General features: G+C 40.9%; 1 pseudogene; it reads left to right on the forward strand.

Annotated features, from left to right (window-relative positions):
* The first annotated feature begins 5668 nt into the window (after positions 1 to 5668).
* LOC132616249 (5S ribosomal RNA) lies at positions 5669 to 5787 on the forward strand (annotated as a pseudogene).
* The last annotated feature ends 10591 nt before the right edge of the window (positions 5788 to 16378 follow it).

Here is a 16378-nt window from a genome sequence, read left to right on the forward strand (position 1 = left end):
CGATGTAAACATAGAAGCCTGCCTTAGCGGTGACATTGCCCGGCCATTTAGGCCCGGTGGAATCGTATCGTCATGTAATCAATCATAACCCATCATTAATACACATCCCATGAACATATCATAATCTTATATAGCTTGGCATTATCATACATACATAGGCATATGACAGCTAGCATTATTGATCATCTTGTAGACATATCATGACTTAGCATCATTTCACATTTATCATTAAAGCATACATTAGACTTTGAAGGCGACTATGGCTATGTCGGGGTGACGTAAGGTCGTGAACCCCCGATTATATTATGAACATTTATGAGTATCCTGCCTCACCTCAAAGGAAATAGTATATAAGGTGAGTGTTAACAATAATGACTTCATTAACGTTATAGTGGCATCATATGGTGAACTTTAGAATCTCTATACTTTTACTCATCATCATCATTTTCATGCTCGAATGTAGTTCGGTATATTTACGAACTCATGAGCTTCATCATATAGGAGGATCATGGAAAAAAAACTTGGAAGATTCATGCCTTTGAAGGAAGGGATTAGCCTTACATACCTTTGTCGTTTAACTAGTCTATCGCTCGCTTGTTCTCCTTTAACGCACACGTTCTACCTTCAAGAGAATTCGTATCGACATTAGCTAACAATTATAACAACGGACTTACTAACACTAGAGAAAATTGGGCAGCATTTCCTTTGTTTATACTACTTTTCTCATGTTCTATATAAACGCCCAAACGTTCATATCAACATTCACCATATCGCACACAACAATCATCATTTATCTACATTTACCAAAATTCACCATTTCCCTTCAATTTCTGCACAATTATGGTTATGACTCCCTATCTCGTTTTCTCACCTATAATACCTATTCCTTGGTATAAATGTCATTTATAACGTATTCACGATCACATCATACCAACATTCATCATTCATCCCAACCACTATTCGACAATGACACGATTCACTCATTTATGACCGATTTTCTATGTCTTTCTACAATTCAAGTGTCTTAGCCTTCCAATACCTTAAGCAACATGGTATGATCATGAAACTTACCTTATATGATGGGTGAACAAGCCTTGAATGGAAATACTCTTCTAGAACCAAAACCCTATTTCACCTCTCTTGAGATTTCTTGGCTTGGATGACTTTCACTTGGTTTCACACACTTGTTTTCATGGATTGAAGTAGTTGATCTTGGTTTTACTTTGCTTTTCTTGTGGATGAATGTTAGAGAGTGTTATTGAGGTTTCTTAACTTGTGGAGTGAAAAATGAAATGAAAATGAAATGAGAGGTCCCTTATATTAAATCAAAAAGCTATCCCGACCAACTTATACAGACCAACATACGGTCCGTATATTTTTCACTGACCGTATGTTGGACCGTATGTTTGGTCCAGAATATGATGTCCCTCTTGGCCAATTATACGGCCGAACATACGGCCAGTATAATACATACGGTCCGTATGTTGGGCCGTATAGTGCCCAGTAGTTCCGTTTTCGTTCTCGTCGATTCGTTTGATCTCCGATCCTTATGGAACCTTCTTGAAACTTGTTTAACACCTCAATAACAATATAAGGGATATTATCACCCTTCTCTAAGACATCATTATGCCATCATTAACTTGTCGCTCGTAATTCTTACCCGACACGCAACATATCCTTTACTTTCTTTACCAAACTTCTTCCTTTTGGTCAAATGTCTTTGAATCTTGTTTAAGGTTGTCAAATGCTATCTCTCACTTCTCTGAATCATCGCATACCTCGCTTTCCTCGCTATCCTATTTACTGTACATTAACGGGGAATTTTTCAAGGTGTAACACTATCATCGTCATCATTATTGTCACTTCCATTATCGTCGTCATCACGTCTATCCTTATATGATTATTCGTCATATGAGGAATTTAGTACAATCGTAATACATATCAAGAATTATAACCTTTTTAGCTTTTTGAAGATAGAATCATTTGGAGAGCATCATAGGCTCATGGAAGAATATATATTTGGCCAAAGAACCATGCCTTTTGAAAGAAGGGTTAGCCTTACATACCTTTCCGTTCAACTATTTTATCACTTGCACGTTCTCCTTCAATGCTCACGTTTCTACCTTCATTAGAGTTATACTATCATTATAAAAACGATAGCTAGCATACATGACTAAGGCTAGAGAATATTGGACAGCATCTCCTTTATTTATACGACATTCCTCCATATCGTAAATCAACTCCCAAACGTCAATAATACATTCACAATATCATAACAATAGTCTTTATTTAACCACATTATCTATATTTCTCAATTCACTTCCAATCACCCATATCCTTGGTCATAACACACGACTACGTTCATTCATATACATTACCTATCCCATGTTCTTAACATCATTTATAACATATTTGTTACACCTCGCAGTTCGGACATTGAGTTCCGTAGGTGTTAACTGCTTAATTGTGAACTCCGAAGTGATATGTGCCTATTTTATGGTTGTAAGGGTTTAAGATCATGTATGAGAAGTACCGAAACGATTGGCGGGCAAGTGAATCAAGGAAATTAAGTTTGTCGGACTTTGGAGAAAGTATGAAGAGCAATTTTGGTCCAACTTGGGGGATGGATATCTCTTAGCATATGAAGTGTTTTTAGGGTGAAACAAAACCCCAAGATGAAGTTCATCAAGTCTAGTTTCAAATACAACAAACCGCTCGTCGATAGGACATCAGAGTAGAGAATTATGGACGTTACAAGTTCAGCTGACAGGGAAGAACCCGACTTGAATTTGACCCTTATAAAAAGGGTAAGAACCCTTTTTTTCACCTGATTTTGCTTGAAAATTCCAGAAATTGAAGAGAGAGATTGAGGAAAACAAAAAAGTGAGCAATTTTCAAGTAGCGGAGTACTAGTTTAGGTCCGGGTAACGCATGGTTGTGATTCTAGTGTTGTTTTGCGGTGATTTTAGCATGGATACTGAGGGTATTGTGGTCTTAACAAGAAAGAAAGTAAGAATCTTTCTCTTTTGGTATTATTCAAGACTTATTTACGGAGATAAAGTTGTTACATAATTGTGTAGTAAGTTGGTTAGTTATGGAAGTTGGAAAACAGTGTGTGGGCTGTTTTATGGTACATATTGGTGTTGATAATATTGTTGTTGATGTTGGTATTGTTGTTGTTGTTGTTGGTTGCTGAATTGAGATTTTGGGCTAGACATATAAATAGAGGAGATGCTGCCGAAATTTCGGCAGATTGTAGAAAGATTTATTTGGAGGCTTAGGATAAGTATATAACAAGGAGCCTAACAATAGATTGAATGGTTTTATATGTAGATTTCAAGACATGAGGTAGGTTGGAAAGTCGAGAAGCGAGCTTCTAGGTATGTTAAGGTTAAATCTTTCTTTCAAAGGCATGATTCCTATGTTTTGATTCAATACATGACATCCATAATATTTTTTTACCCCTAGAAATGCCAGAAGTCTATAGTTTCTGAAAAATCTTACGAGGACTCCAATCCTAGAGATTTTCAAGCCTAAGTTTCTAGATGATTTCATGATGTGACTGAACGTGCTGTATAACAGATAGCCTCAGCTTATATCTAATTGTGCTATGGCCTCAACTTACGTCTGATTGTGTTATGGCCTCATCTTATGTCTGAGTGTGCTATGGCCTCAGATTATGTCTGAGTATTCTATGGCCTCAGCTTATGTCTGAGTGTTCTATGGCCTCAGCTTATGTCTGAGGGTGCTATATAACATATGGCCTCAGTTTATGTTATGGATCATTCAAAGTGATACATGATAGTGGTGATGATTATGATAGTGATGAAGATCCTTATCATCTAAACGAACCCAACAAATAAATGAACTCCAAAGACTCTATTCCTAGATAGTATAGGAGTATTCGTATCTTTGACCTATTAGGTCCCGAAGGGGCATCCATAAGTTGTGCAATTTCATGATGTTGTCTAACTCCCGAAGGGGACATTCAAAGGGTTTTCTCGTTCCTATGCATTATACATTTAATTTTTGGAGTCTCGAAGGAGACCAATGAAAAGAGGAAGAAGTTCCCGTTTTGCGTTAAAGTTGCTCTGAAGGGAGTCTTTTGATGGTTTTCAAAGATTCTCATGCATTTTCATATTTACATACATGCACGACATCATTTCATAGGGAAGGTAAAAGGGCTAAGGCGTTATATACGCAAACCACCTGATCAACTGGTATACGGTGATTATGTTGCCCAAATGGGCCATTATGCTATTATGCCAGAAGGGGCTGCGAGCAGGGTGAAGGCATGCATTATATATATATATATATACACATACTCATGCTGCATCAAAAGTTCATATGCACGTACATGTTTATCAGAGTTGGTTACAGGTATAGGTTGAATCTGTTACTCTTTTATCATCCGAGTCGAGATATATTGTTTCAATTTGCCTTACATACTCGGTACATTGTTCGTACTGACGTCCCTATGCCCGGGGACGCTGCGTTTCATGCCACGCAGGTGTATACAGATGAGTAGAAGACATTGGCTATAGGATGTTCCCAGGCTATCTGCTGGATTGGTGAGCTCCATCTCAGTTTGGAGTGTTGCCGAGTCAAAGTACTTATGTTATGGTATTGTGTATATGTTAAAGACTTTGCAGAGTGCGTCGAGGAGTCAACAGTGGTATAAAGTGACCATATAGGTCGATGTGTTTTCAAGCTTTATTTTTAAGGATTCTATTGTGACTAAAGGTTTTCTTGAATTAACAATAATGGAGAAGTCCCTGATTTGACAAAAGAATTTTATTGAAAAGTTTTTTTTACCTGACGGAAGTGTCATTTCGTAGATTAAAGGTTCACAAACAGTTGTGACTTATGGATGGAATGGTAGTATGACACTCAGCCGAGAAGGGTCTTGGGTGTCAGTCGCGGCCCTCCGGTTTGGGTCGTGACAGAAGTGGTATCAGAGCAGTTCGTCCTAGGAGTTGTCTGCAAAGTCGTGTCCAGTAGAGTCCTGTTTATGGGGTGTTGCGCGCCACATTTATAAACAGGAGGCTATGGGGCATTTAGGATGGTTACCCTTCTTTCACATCTAAGATCGTGCGATGAGAGCCAAGTCATAGGAAATGAAATGCCTTGCACTAACCCTTGCTTTCAGCAGAAGAATGGTACTGGCAAAGGAAGTGAATGGTGATATTGGCATTATAGGGACAATAGAAGTTGAAGAAATCAGCATAGAGGTAAGCATTGGTTGAAAGGATTATAAGTCAGATATGGTAAGAGTGTTGCAAGTATGATTGAAATGTACAGCTAATGAATGGAAGGAGAAGTGATTGGGGAAGTATAAAAAGCGAGGACGAAAGGATTATTATGGGATGAAATCATGATCAAGAATGGCAATTAAATACAACACCATAAGGTAAAACCTTTAAGGGGGAAGCAAGTAAGCTTGAGTACGAGCATAAGGACTGACTAAGGTATTAGAGAAATTATGACACCCGACAATGGGAAAATCGAGAAGTAATAGGGAGTTCAAAAGACTAAAACAACATTTGCGTGGTCAGTAACATGAGGAACGTTTCTAATTCGGAGGGAGATGCCTGACCGGAATTTCTCTTGGGATCTGTTAGAACTTCAACTTGTTTTAGGTCACGTGGTAAAGGCCACGCAGTAGGATGGATGTGATCATACCAGCACTAATGCACCTGATCCCATCAGAACTTCGAGGTTAAGCGTGCTTGGGCCAGAGTAGTAATAGGATGGGTTACCCCCCTGGGAGGTCTGCTAAGGTGACCTACAGGTTTAGATATAAAGGAAGGATGAGAAACTAGAACAGTTTGAGGGAAATTAGAAGCGTGTGAACCTCACGGTTGGAGATTCTAAATGATTGCGAGAGAAGAGGTTGGCCAAGCAATGTTAAAAATAAGGTGATCGGAGTATAAGAGAAGGACAGTCACTTTAAGACATCAGTAAAAACGTCGTGGAGTTGTAACTACAACATTCGAGGACGAATGTTTGTAAGGGCGGAAGAATGTTACACCTGGCAGTTCGGACATTGAGTTCCGTAGGTGTTAACTGCTTAATTGTGAACACCGAAGTGATATGTGCCTATTTTATGGTTGTAAGGGTTTAATATCATGTATGAGAAGTACCGAAAGGATTGGGGGGCAAGTGAATCAAGGAAATTAAGTTTGTCGGACTTTGGAGAAAATATGAGGAGAAATTTTGGTCCAATTGGGGGACGGATATCTCTTAGCATATAAAGCGTTTTAAGGTGAAACAAAAGCCTAAGATGAAGTTCGTCGAGTCTAGTTTCCAATACAACAAACCGCTTGTCGATAGGGCATCAGAGTAGAGATTTATGGACGTTACAAATCCAGCTGACAGGGCAGAAACGCCTGCTGCTACAGTAACCGACCTACTACAGTGCCGCTACAGTAAAATTCTATAGTACCGACCTACTATGTGCAATTTCATGATGTTGCCTAATTCCCGAAGGGGACATTCAAAGGGTTTTCTCTTTCCTATGCATTTTACATTTAAATTTTGGAGTCTCGAAGGAGACAAATGAAAAGGGGAAGAAGTTCCCGTTTTGCATTAAAGTTGCTCCGAAGGGAGTCTTTTGATGGTTTTCAAAGATTCTCATGCATTTTCAAATTTACATACATGCACGACATCATTTCATGGGGAATGGAAAAGGGCTAAGGCGTTATATACGCAAACCACCTGATCAGCTGGTATACGATGATTATGATGCCCGAAGGAGCCATTATGCTATTATGCCCGAAGGGGCTGCGAGCAGGGTGAAGGCATTATATATATATATATATATATATATATATATATATATATATTTATACACATACTCATGCTGCATCAAAAGTTTATATGCACTTACATGTTTATCAGAGTTGGTTACAGGTACAGGTTGAGTCTGTTAGTCTTTTATAATCCGAGTCGACATATATTGTTTCAATTCTGCCTGACATACTCGGTACATTGTTCGTACTGACGTCCCTTTTCCTGGAGGCGCTGGGTTTCATGCCACGCAGGTGTATATAGATGAGTCGATGACATTGGCTATAGGATGTTCCCAGGCTATCTGCTGGATTGGTGAGCTCCATCTCAGTTCAGAGTGTTGCCGAGTCAAAGTACTTATGTTATGGTATTGTGTATATGTTAGAGACTTTGCAGACCGTGTCCTGTGGATAGTGCGTCGAGCAGTCGATAGTGGTATAAAGAGACCATGTAGGTCTATGTGTTTTTAAGCTTTATTTTTAAGGATTCTATTGTGACTAAAGGTTTTCTTGAATTAACAATAAGGGAGAAGTCCCTCATTTGACAAAAGAATTTTATTGAAAACAAATTTTACCTGACGGAAGCGTCATTTCGTAGATTAAAGGTTCACAAAAAGTTGTGACTCATCGATGGAATGGTAGTATGGTACTCAGCCGAGTAGGGTCTTGGGTGTCAGTCGCCGCCCTCCGGTTTGGGTCGTGACAATATCCATATCACAACACATCAAAAATCATGATTCAATTCAAGCTATTACTCAAAATGGCATTATTTCCACATTCATGACCCATTTTTCTATATCCTTCTACAATCCAAGTGTTTCAACTTTCAAATACCTTCAACAACATGGAAATACCATAAATCTTACCTTAGATGGTGTAGGGATGAACCTTGGGTGAAAACACCTCACTTGAGAAAAACCCTAGTTTCAACTTCACTTGGATTCCTTGCCTTGGATGAACTTTAATGGGTTTCGTACACTTGATTCACTTAGATTGATGTTGTTGATCACGAATATCTCTTGAATTCTTATGGGAGAAGTGTAGAGAGATGTTTTAGAGAGAAGGGTTGTGAAAGGAAATGAAATGAAATAAGACTTGGATCCCTCATTGAATACACCAAATCTATCCCAACCAGTTCTACGGACCAACATACGGTCCGTATAAATTATACTGACCGTATTTCTGGCCGTAGATTTAGTCTAGAGAGGGGTTCCAATCTGGACTGATTAAACGGTCCAACATACGGTCCGTATGTTTTATACGGCGAGTATGTTTGGCCGTATAATCCCCAGTTTCCCGAAGTTTATTTTAGTCGATTCGTTTGATCTCCAATCATTATGGAACCTTTTTAGCACTTGTATAATACTTCATTAACCATACAATAGGATATATATTATCCCTTTAAAACATCACCACATAAACATTAGCTCAATCTTAGCGGAATCTTTCCGTACACGGATTACGTTTCGCTCTCTTCAACAAACTAAACTTCACAGATTCATAGACCTTCAAAATCTTATTAGAGGAACCTCAAGCTATCTAATCCTTCGCTTAACCTTGTAGGGATTTCATAATCACCTTAAGCTCACATTAACCTATCCACAAATCAACACATACGGAATTTCCGAGGTGTAACATTTTTCCCCCCTTAAGAACATTCGTCCTCGAATGTTAGGTTCTCGAGGATTTTATAAAAATTTCGCCCGAGTTTCCCCTATAATATGGCACTACCATCCTGTCACAATAGCCCATAATAACAATGCCTCACAGGGCCACAACATAATAGCAATAGAGTTTGGCCACACACAACCCAAAAGCATAAAAGGAAAACATACATACCTTATGATCTTGACGTCTCATCTTGGATCTCTTCTAGGGGATGAAATAAATGCGGGTACTTGGATCTCATAATTTCTTCCACTTCCCATGTCATTTCTTCTCATTTATTGTTTATCCATTAAACCTTAACTGAGTCTACTTCTTTGTTTCTAAGCCTCCGTACTTGCCTATCTAGTATGGCAATGGGTATTTCTTCATAAGTCAACTTTGCTGTCACTTGAACATCATTTACTGGTACGATCCTAGTAGGATCTCCAACACATTTACAAACCATCGAGACATGAAAAACTGGGTGAACTGACTCTAAATCAGGAGGTAGATCTAACTCATAGGCCACTTTGCCTATTTTGCGCACAATCTCATGAGGCCCAATGTATCGGGGACTAAGTTTCCCCTTTTTGCCAAATCGCATTACACCGTTCATTGGTGACACTTTTAAGAATACCCAATCTTTCACTTGGAACTCTAAGTCCCTTGGACGATTATCCGCATATGACTTTTGATGATTTTGAGCTGCTAATAACCGATCTTGTATGAGCTTGACTTTCTCTATGGCTTGCTGGACCATGTCTGGCCCTATCAATTTAGTCTCTCCTACCTCAAACCACCCAATTGGGGATCTACATTTTCGCCCATATAAAGCCTCATAAGGTGCCATTTGGATGCTAGAATGATAACTATTATTATAAGAAAATTCAATGAGTGGTAAGTGATCATCCCAATTACCTCCAAAATCTATCATACATGCCCATAACATATCGTCAGGAGTCGGAATGGTATGTTCAGCTTGTCCATCAGTCTGCGGGTGAAATGTCGTGCTAAGGCTCACTTGAGTCCCTAAACCCTCTTAGAAGGATTTCCAAAAATTAGTTGTAAACTGCGTCCTTCTATCATAGATAATAGATGCTGGGACATCATGGAGTCACACTATCTCTTTAACATTAAGCTTTGCATAATCTTCTGCCACATATGTCGTTCTGACTAGTAAGAAATAAGCTGACTTCGTGAGTCTATCTACAATCACCCATATGGAATCATACTTACGTCGAGAACGGGGTAATCCTGTAATGAAGTCCATGTTAATTACTTCCCACTTCTAAGTTGGAATTTCTATAGCTTGAAACAATCCGCCCAGATTTTAGTGCTCAATTTTCACTTGTTGACAGTTGGGACATTGAGCTACGAATTCCGCTATATCTTTCTTCATCCCATTCCACCAATATATAGATTTAAGATCATGGTACATTTTTGGCGCTCCAGGGTGGACAGAATAACGGGAGGAATGGGCTTGTCTCAATATTTAGTGGCGTAAACCTGCCATATTAGGAATACATAATCTGCCTCGGCATTGGACAACTCCATCTCCTGCAAGCTCAAATGATGACTCCTCTTTCTTAGGGAGTGCATCTCTGTATTGCATTAGCATGGAATCTTCGTATTGTCGCTCTTTCTATTCCGCTACTAGCGACGAGACTGCTGAATTCTGAATGGTAATTCCCCTGCTATCCGAGTCCACTACTCGAACTCCTAGTCTAGCTAACTGTTGGAGCTCACGAGCCATTTCTCTCTTCTCTGGTCGTATATCATACAAACTTCCCATAGATCTACGGCTAAGAGCATCAGCCATGTAACATGTTCTATCCCGTATTTTGCACATTTGGATAAATCGAAATAATTGTGACTAGTAAGAGATAAGGCAATATTTTGATTTTATTTAATATATATAAGTTGTTCATGAAAAATATTGATGCGGAAATATTGAGGAAGGCTAAGGGCAAAAATTGGAAATTTGGAAAATAGTTTCATGAATTACAAAAATTGTCATGGAAGATAATTGGGCTTGAAAAACAAAAAAGGGGGGGGGGGGGGGAATAGCCCAAGTGTGGCCGGCCAAGGCCCACTTGGGAATTTTAATCCAAATGAATAAAAGGGTTAAATCCCCCATAAATTGTCATTTTCCTTCAAGAACCTTCAAGAAAAGAAAACTTGAGAGCCAAAAAAATAGGCCATTCGGCCAAGAAAAGTAGAAGAAAATTTTGAAGCCTTCAACTTTGATCCAAAAAAATTATTTCTTCTAGTATTCCTACTAATTCAAAGGTCCTTTTCAACATGGTATAATTGTTGAAGCAAGAAAACTACTCTTTGTGGCAAGTCCAAAATTTTAGTCAAGTGGGAAATTGAGGAAAAAGGTAAGAATTTCTCTTCTTTTATATGTTATGGAAGGTTTATGTATGTTGTAGTATGTAGAAATGAATGAAAATCATACAAATATTATGTGTTGTGTGTGGGCCGTGTGGGCCGTGTGGGTGTGTGTGTGTGATTGTGGCTTTGTGGTGTTGTATGGTGGAGGAAAGATGAATTAAATTTTATTTAGCATGTTAGTTGTGTTGTTGTGGCCCCTATGATGCAAAAGGAAGTTTAATGGTTCAAATCGACATTGAAATTGGTTGTGGGTTGTTGTAGGAATTAATGTGACTTTAATATGATTTTATGTAATTGTGAGAATGAAGTTGTTAAAGTATGAATTGTTGTGGTAGTTTATGAATTGGAAAGAAGAAAATGTGTTGTTGTAGCTTTCGTTGCATTTGTAGAGTTTCGGGTGGAATAGAGTTGGTTGGATTGTTTTGAATGTTGTGCGGGTTACTAATGTTAGAATATGTTCCAAATTAATTGTTGGTATTGTTGAAATGATTGTTGGTATGGTTGTTGATAAACTTGGCCGAGTTGAATTCTCGGGGTTGTTGTATTTACAGGGGAGATGCTGCCGAAATATCTGTAGACAAGTGCTAGTTAGAATTGAATTTCTAAGTACTTGTAGCTAATGTTTGGTAACTAATAACGTTATTGTAGATGTTGGGGAGCCCGAGACTTGAGTCGAGATTTGTTTAGCGAGCGATCGAAGTATGTAAAGCCTAACCTTTCCTTCTTTTGGCATGACCCTTATGAAACGAGCTAATGACATATATGTATGATTTTAAAGAAAATCCTATTCTTAGAGCCACTAGGATGACTAATATTCTTGACTTCTATAAGCTACTCCATATGGTTTGATGCGTATTTATGATGTTCGAAGTTCTAGTTGATATGTTTCCGAATGTTGTTCGAAAGATGATTAATATGGCTAAAGTCTTTGATACATATTTTGATACGTACACATGGTTCTAAAAGCTCCATTAGTTTGATCCATAACGATATTCGAAAGGTACCTAATATGATGGTTACTTGATTTTTCAAAAATGGCTTATGAAACACTTCCAGAAAGTTCTGTACTTCAAAAGCTCGTAACTTTGGTATGCTAATTCCGATTGACCCGAAACTTGTTTCTGAGCTTTCAGATGTCGGTAAATATATATGTTCATCGAGTCTTGGAAATTATTTATTTATATGCATATGGTTTCTCACTACTCCGCTCGTGCATACTACTATTATATCGTTCGCCGAGTCCCGGGACGGTTTTATCGTCGTGCGCACTATGTTATATGCGGCAGTATGATGTGTTACGGTTCGCCGAGCCACTTACTAAAGGGCCGGATACCGCCTATATACGGTGTTATGATGTGTTATGGTGTATGATGTGTTATGATGTTAAGATGTGTGTCGGGGTTGTACGGAGATTTGAAACCTTCTGGAGTATGATGTGTTGTAGCGCCAGCGTCGGAGTGGCGACCACGTTCCTGAGCCATATGCATGATTTTTTTTCTATTTGCATTATTTATGTTTTCAGAACAAGCTTTGATATACTGATTCTGTAATCATTTTCCATACTCCTTATTTCAGTTATGATTTGGATTACTGTATTTCATGCTTTACATACTCAGTACATATTTCGTACTGACCCCCTTTCTTCGGGGGCTGCGTTTCATGCCCGCAGGTGCAGACGTTCATTCTGGTGACCCGCCAGTGTAGGATACCTATTCTGTTACTTTGGAGTGCTCCTTTGATCCGGAGCCCATATTATTGATACATATCTTTGTTGTACATGTTTCTGTATATATATGACTATTTGGGGTACGGCGGGGCCCTGTCCCGTCATATGTTTCTGTTGTGGTTTGTAGAGGCCTGTAGACGTATATGTGGGTCATGGGTCATTATTGTTCGTTTATGTCTGTGATCGATGTCTTAAGCGGTCCGTTTGTTGTGATGGCCGAAACGGCCCATATGTGAGTGTCTGGACGTATATATTTGGGCGATGTTTTTTCCGCCAGCCTCGTCGGCTTCTGTATGATATTTTGCTATATATGACCGCTTAAGACGACACTCGATTTCAGTATCTATATAACTTAATGTATGCTGAATACGGATAAGTCTTTGATATACTGATTTGGGAAGTGAGTGTGTATGGGTGTTCAGCTAGGGCACTAGTCACGGCCCACGGGGTTGGGTCATGACAAAATTGGTATCAGAGCGGTTTGTCCTCGGAATATCTGCAGGCCGTGTCTAGTAGAGTCTTGTTCATCGGTGTGTTGTGCACCACATCTATAAACAGGAAACAACAGGACATTTAGGGTGTTACCTTTCTTTCGATCTTAGATCGTGCGGTAGATCTGTACTATTAGGATGATTTCTTCCTGACCGATTGTTATGTTTACAGCAATGCCTCCGAAGAAGGCGACGGCTGCCCAGAAGGGCAAAGCAGTGGCAGGAGAGACCAGCCAGATACAAAGAGTCACTCAGGCTCGTGCTCAGACTATGTCCGATATTGCACCCCAGTCAGCGGGTTCTGCTACACCCCCACCATTAGAGGAGCCTGGAGCAGCAGCCCCTGCCACCGCGGATCAGGGGGCAGCTCCACCATTAGCTCCGGAGGCCCCAGCGCCCAAGCCTCCAGCTCCTCAGTTAGGGGCGGAGGACAGGGCGATGAGAGATGCTGTGCAGTTATTGACGACATTAGTAGCAGGGCAGGCTCACAAACGCGAGCTAAGGGGTGATGATGGGGACAGACGTGACAGTTTGAGGGTTTATGATTTCTTGACCTGTAATACCCCAGAGTTCTACGGGCTAAGCCCGAGGAGGATCCCCAGGATTTCATTCGACAGATGCAGCATACACTGAGACTAGTTAGGGCTTCTGAGACTGAGTCTGTCGAGCTGGCTTCACCTAGACTGCGGGATGTAGCGATTAATTGGTATGAGTCTTGGGAGCTGTCTAGAGGCGAGGATGCTCCTTCAGCCGTGTGGGAGGAGTTTACAGCAGCCTTTCTCAGCCACTTTTTACCTCCAGAGCTGCGGCGAGTGAGAGTTCACAGATTTTTACAGCTGAGACAGAGGGGCAGGAGTGTCCGAGAGTACAGCTTAGAGTTTGATTCTCTGGCCAGATACGCACCCACCATTGTAGCTGATATGGCCGACAGGATGCACCGGTACGTGATGGGTTTGGATCATTACTTGGTTGATAGCTGTATGGCGATGGCATCGCAGACTGGTATGGACATTGCCCGATTACATGCATATGCGCAAGGAATGGAGGACCGGCATAGAGGGCGTCAACCCGATAGACACCGTGACAGGAGGCAGCCCAAGAGGGCTAGGTCAGCTGGTTATTCTGGGGACTCTCGAGGCGGGAAGCCTCAGCAACAGTATAGCAGATATCCTCCTCAGTCAGGCCGGAGTACACATCTACAGTCTACAGGCAGACGATTTGATGGTGCAGGGCACTCAGGAGCGGGCCAGAGCTCCAGGGCTTCAGGTTCGCAGGTGAACAGAGGTTCCAGCCAGGCGAGGCCACCTATGCCTCGATGTTCTTATTGTGGGAGGTCTCACACAGGAGAGTGTTATAGAGCTACAGGTGTCTGTTTTTCTTGTGGCCGCCAGGGCCATATTATGAGAGATTGTCCGTTGGCGGGTGGTTTCGGTAGTGCAGCTCAGCCGACGGGGTCAGCTGCTGGTTCATCTTCCACTTCTGTTGCTATGCGCCCTGTGGGGCGGGGTATACCAGCAGGCCACGGTAGAGGTCGTGGCGGAGTTTTTGATTTTAGCTGTCCCTCGAACCGCATATATGCCTTGGCCAGCCGACAGGATCAGGAGGCGTCGCGAAATGTAGTTACAGGTACATTATTGGTCTTCTCCCGAGATGTATATGCATTGATCGACCCAGGTTCTACTTTATCATATATGTCTCCCCTTGTCGCTAGTAAAATTGGGATAACACCTGAACCGATAGGACCGGTCGAGGGAGCTACACCGGTCGGGGATTTTATTATAGCAAGGCAGGTATATAAGGATTGTTCAGTAATTATATGTGGCTGATGCACCAAGGCCGATTTGGTAGAGCTGGATATGACTGAATTCGATGTTATTACGGGCATGGATTGGTTAGCTTCTTGTAATGCAAATGTCGATTGTCAGAAAAAGGTAGTCCGCTTCCAATTTCCAGGGGAACCAATTATAGAATGGGCAGGAAATACAACAACGCCGAGGGGTAAGTTTATTTCATACCTCAAGGCCAGGAAGATGATTCAGAAAGGGTATATTTATCATCTGGTTCGTGTGCACGATATTAAGGCGGAGACACCTACTCTCCAGTCAGTCCCAGTAGTCAATGAATTTCCAGATGTATTTTCGGATGATCTTCCAGGTCTTCCACCTGAACGGGAGATCGAGTTCACGATAGATGTGCTGCCAGATACTCAGCCTATCGCTATTCCTTCTTACAGGATGGCACCTGCAGAATTGAAAGAATTGAAGGAGTAGCTGAAAGATTTATTAGAAAAAGGCTTCATCAGACCCAGTACGTCACCTTGGGGAGCACCGGTATTGTTTGTAAGGAAGAAAGACGGATAGCTGCGGATGTGTATTGATTACAGACAACTGAATAAGGTGACTATAAAGAATAAATATCCCCTTCCCCGGATTGATGATTTATTTGACCAGTTGCAGGGTGCTAAATATTTTTCGAAGATAGATTTGCGCTCGGGTTATCATCAGGTGCGGGTAAGAGAGACAGATATTCCAAAGACTGCTTTCAGGACCCGATATGGGCATTATGAGTTCAGGGTAATGTCTTTTGGGCTGACCAACGCCCCGGCAGTGTTTATGGATTTGATGAACCGGGTATTCAGGATGTTTCTAGACATATTCGTGATCGTATTTATTGATGACATTCTGGTTTATTTGCGATCAGCAGAAGAGCATTCAGATCATCTGAGGACAGTACTCGGCACACTTCGGCAACAGAAATTATATGCTAAGTTCTCCAAATGTGAATTCTGGTTGACTTCAGTGGCATTTTTGGGGCACATCGTCGGAGCAGATGGTATTCGGGTTGATACACAGAAGATCGAAGCTGTAAAGAATTGGCCTAGGCTTACGACACCGACTAAGGTACACAGTTTTCTGGGATTAGCAGGGTATTATAGGAGGTTTGTGGAGAATTTTGCTTCGATTGCAGCACCATTAACGAAGCTAACTCAGAAGGTAGCAAAATTCCAGTGGACCGATGCTTGTGAATGCAGCTTCCAGTTGCTGAAGGAAAAGTTGATTACAGCTCCGGTTCTAACTCTTCCCGAGGGGTCATACAGGTATGTCATTTATTGTGATGCTTCTGGTATTGGGATAGGTTGTGTATTAATGCAACATGGTCGAGTTATAGCCTATGCCTCCCGGCAGCTCAGACCGCACGAGAGAAATTATCCTACTCATGATCTGGAACTAGCCGCGGTAATTCATGCTTTGAAGATATGGCGGAATTACTTGTATAGGGTTCATGTTTATATTTATTCGGATCACAAAAGCCTCCAATACATGTTTAAGCAA

This window comes from Lycium barbarum, chromosome 10 (assembly GCF_019175385.1).
Source record: "Lycium barbarum isolate Lr01 chromosome 10, ASM1917538v2, whole genome shotgun sequence".
Lineage (NCBI taxonomy): Eukaryota > Viridiplantae > Streptophyta > Magnoliopsida > Solanales > Solanaceae > Lycium > Lycium barbarum.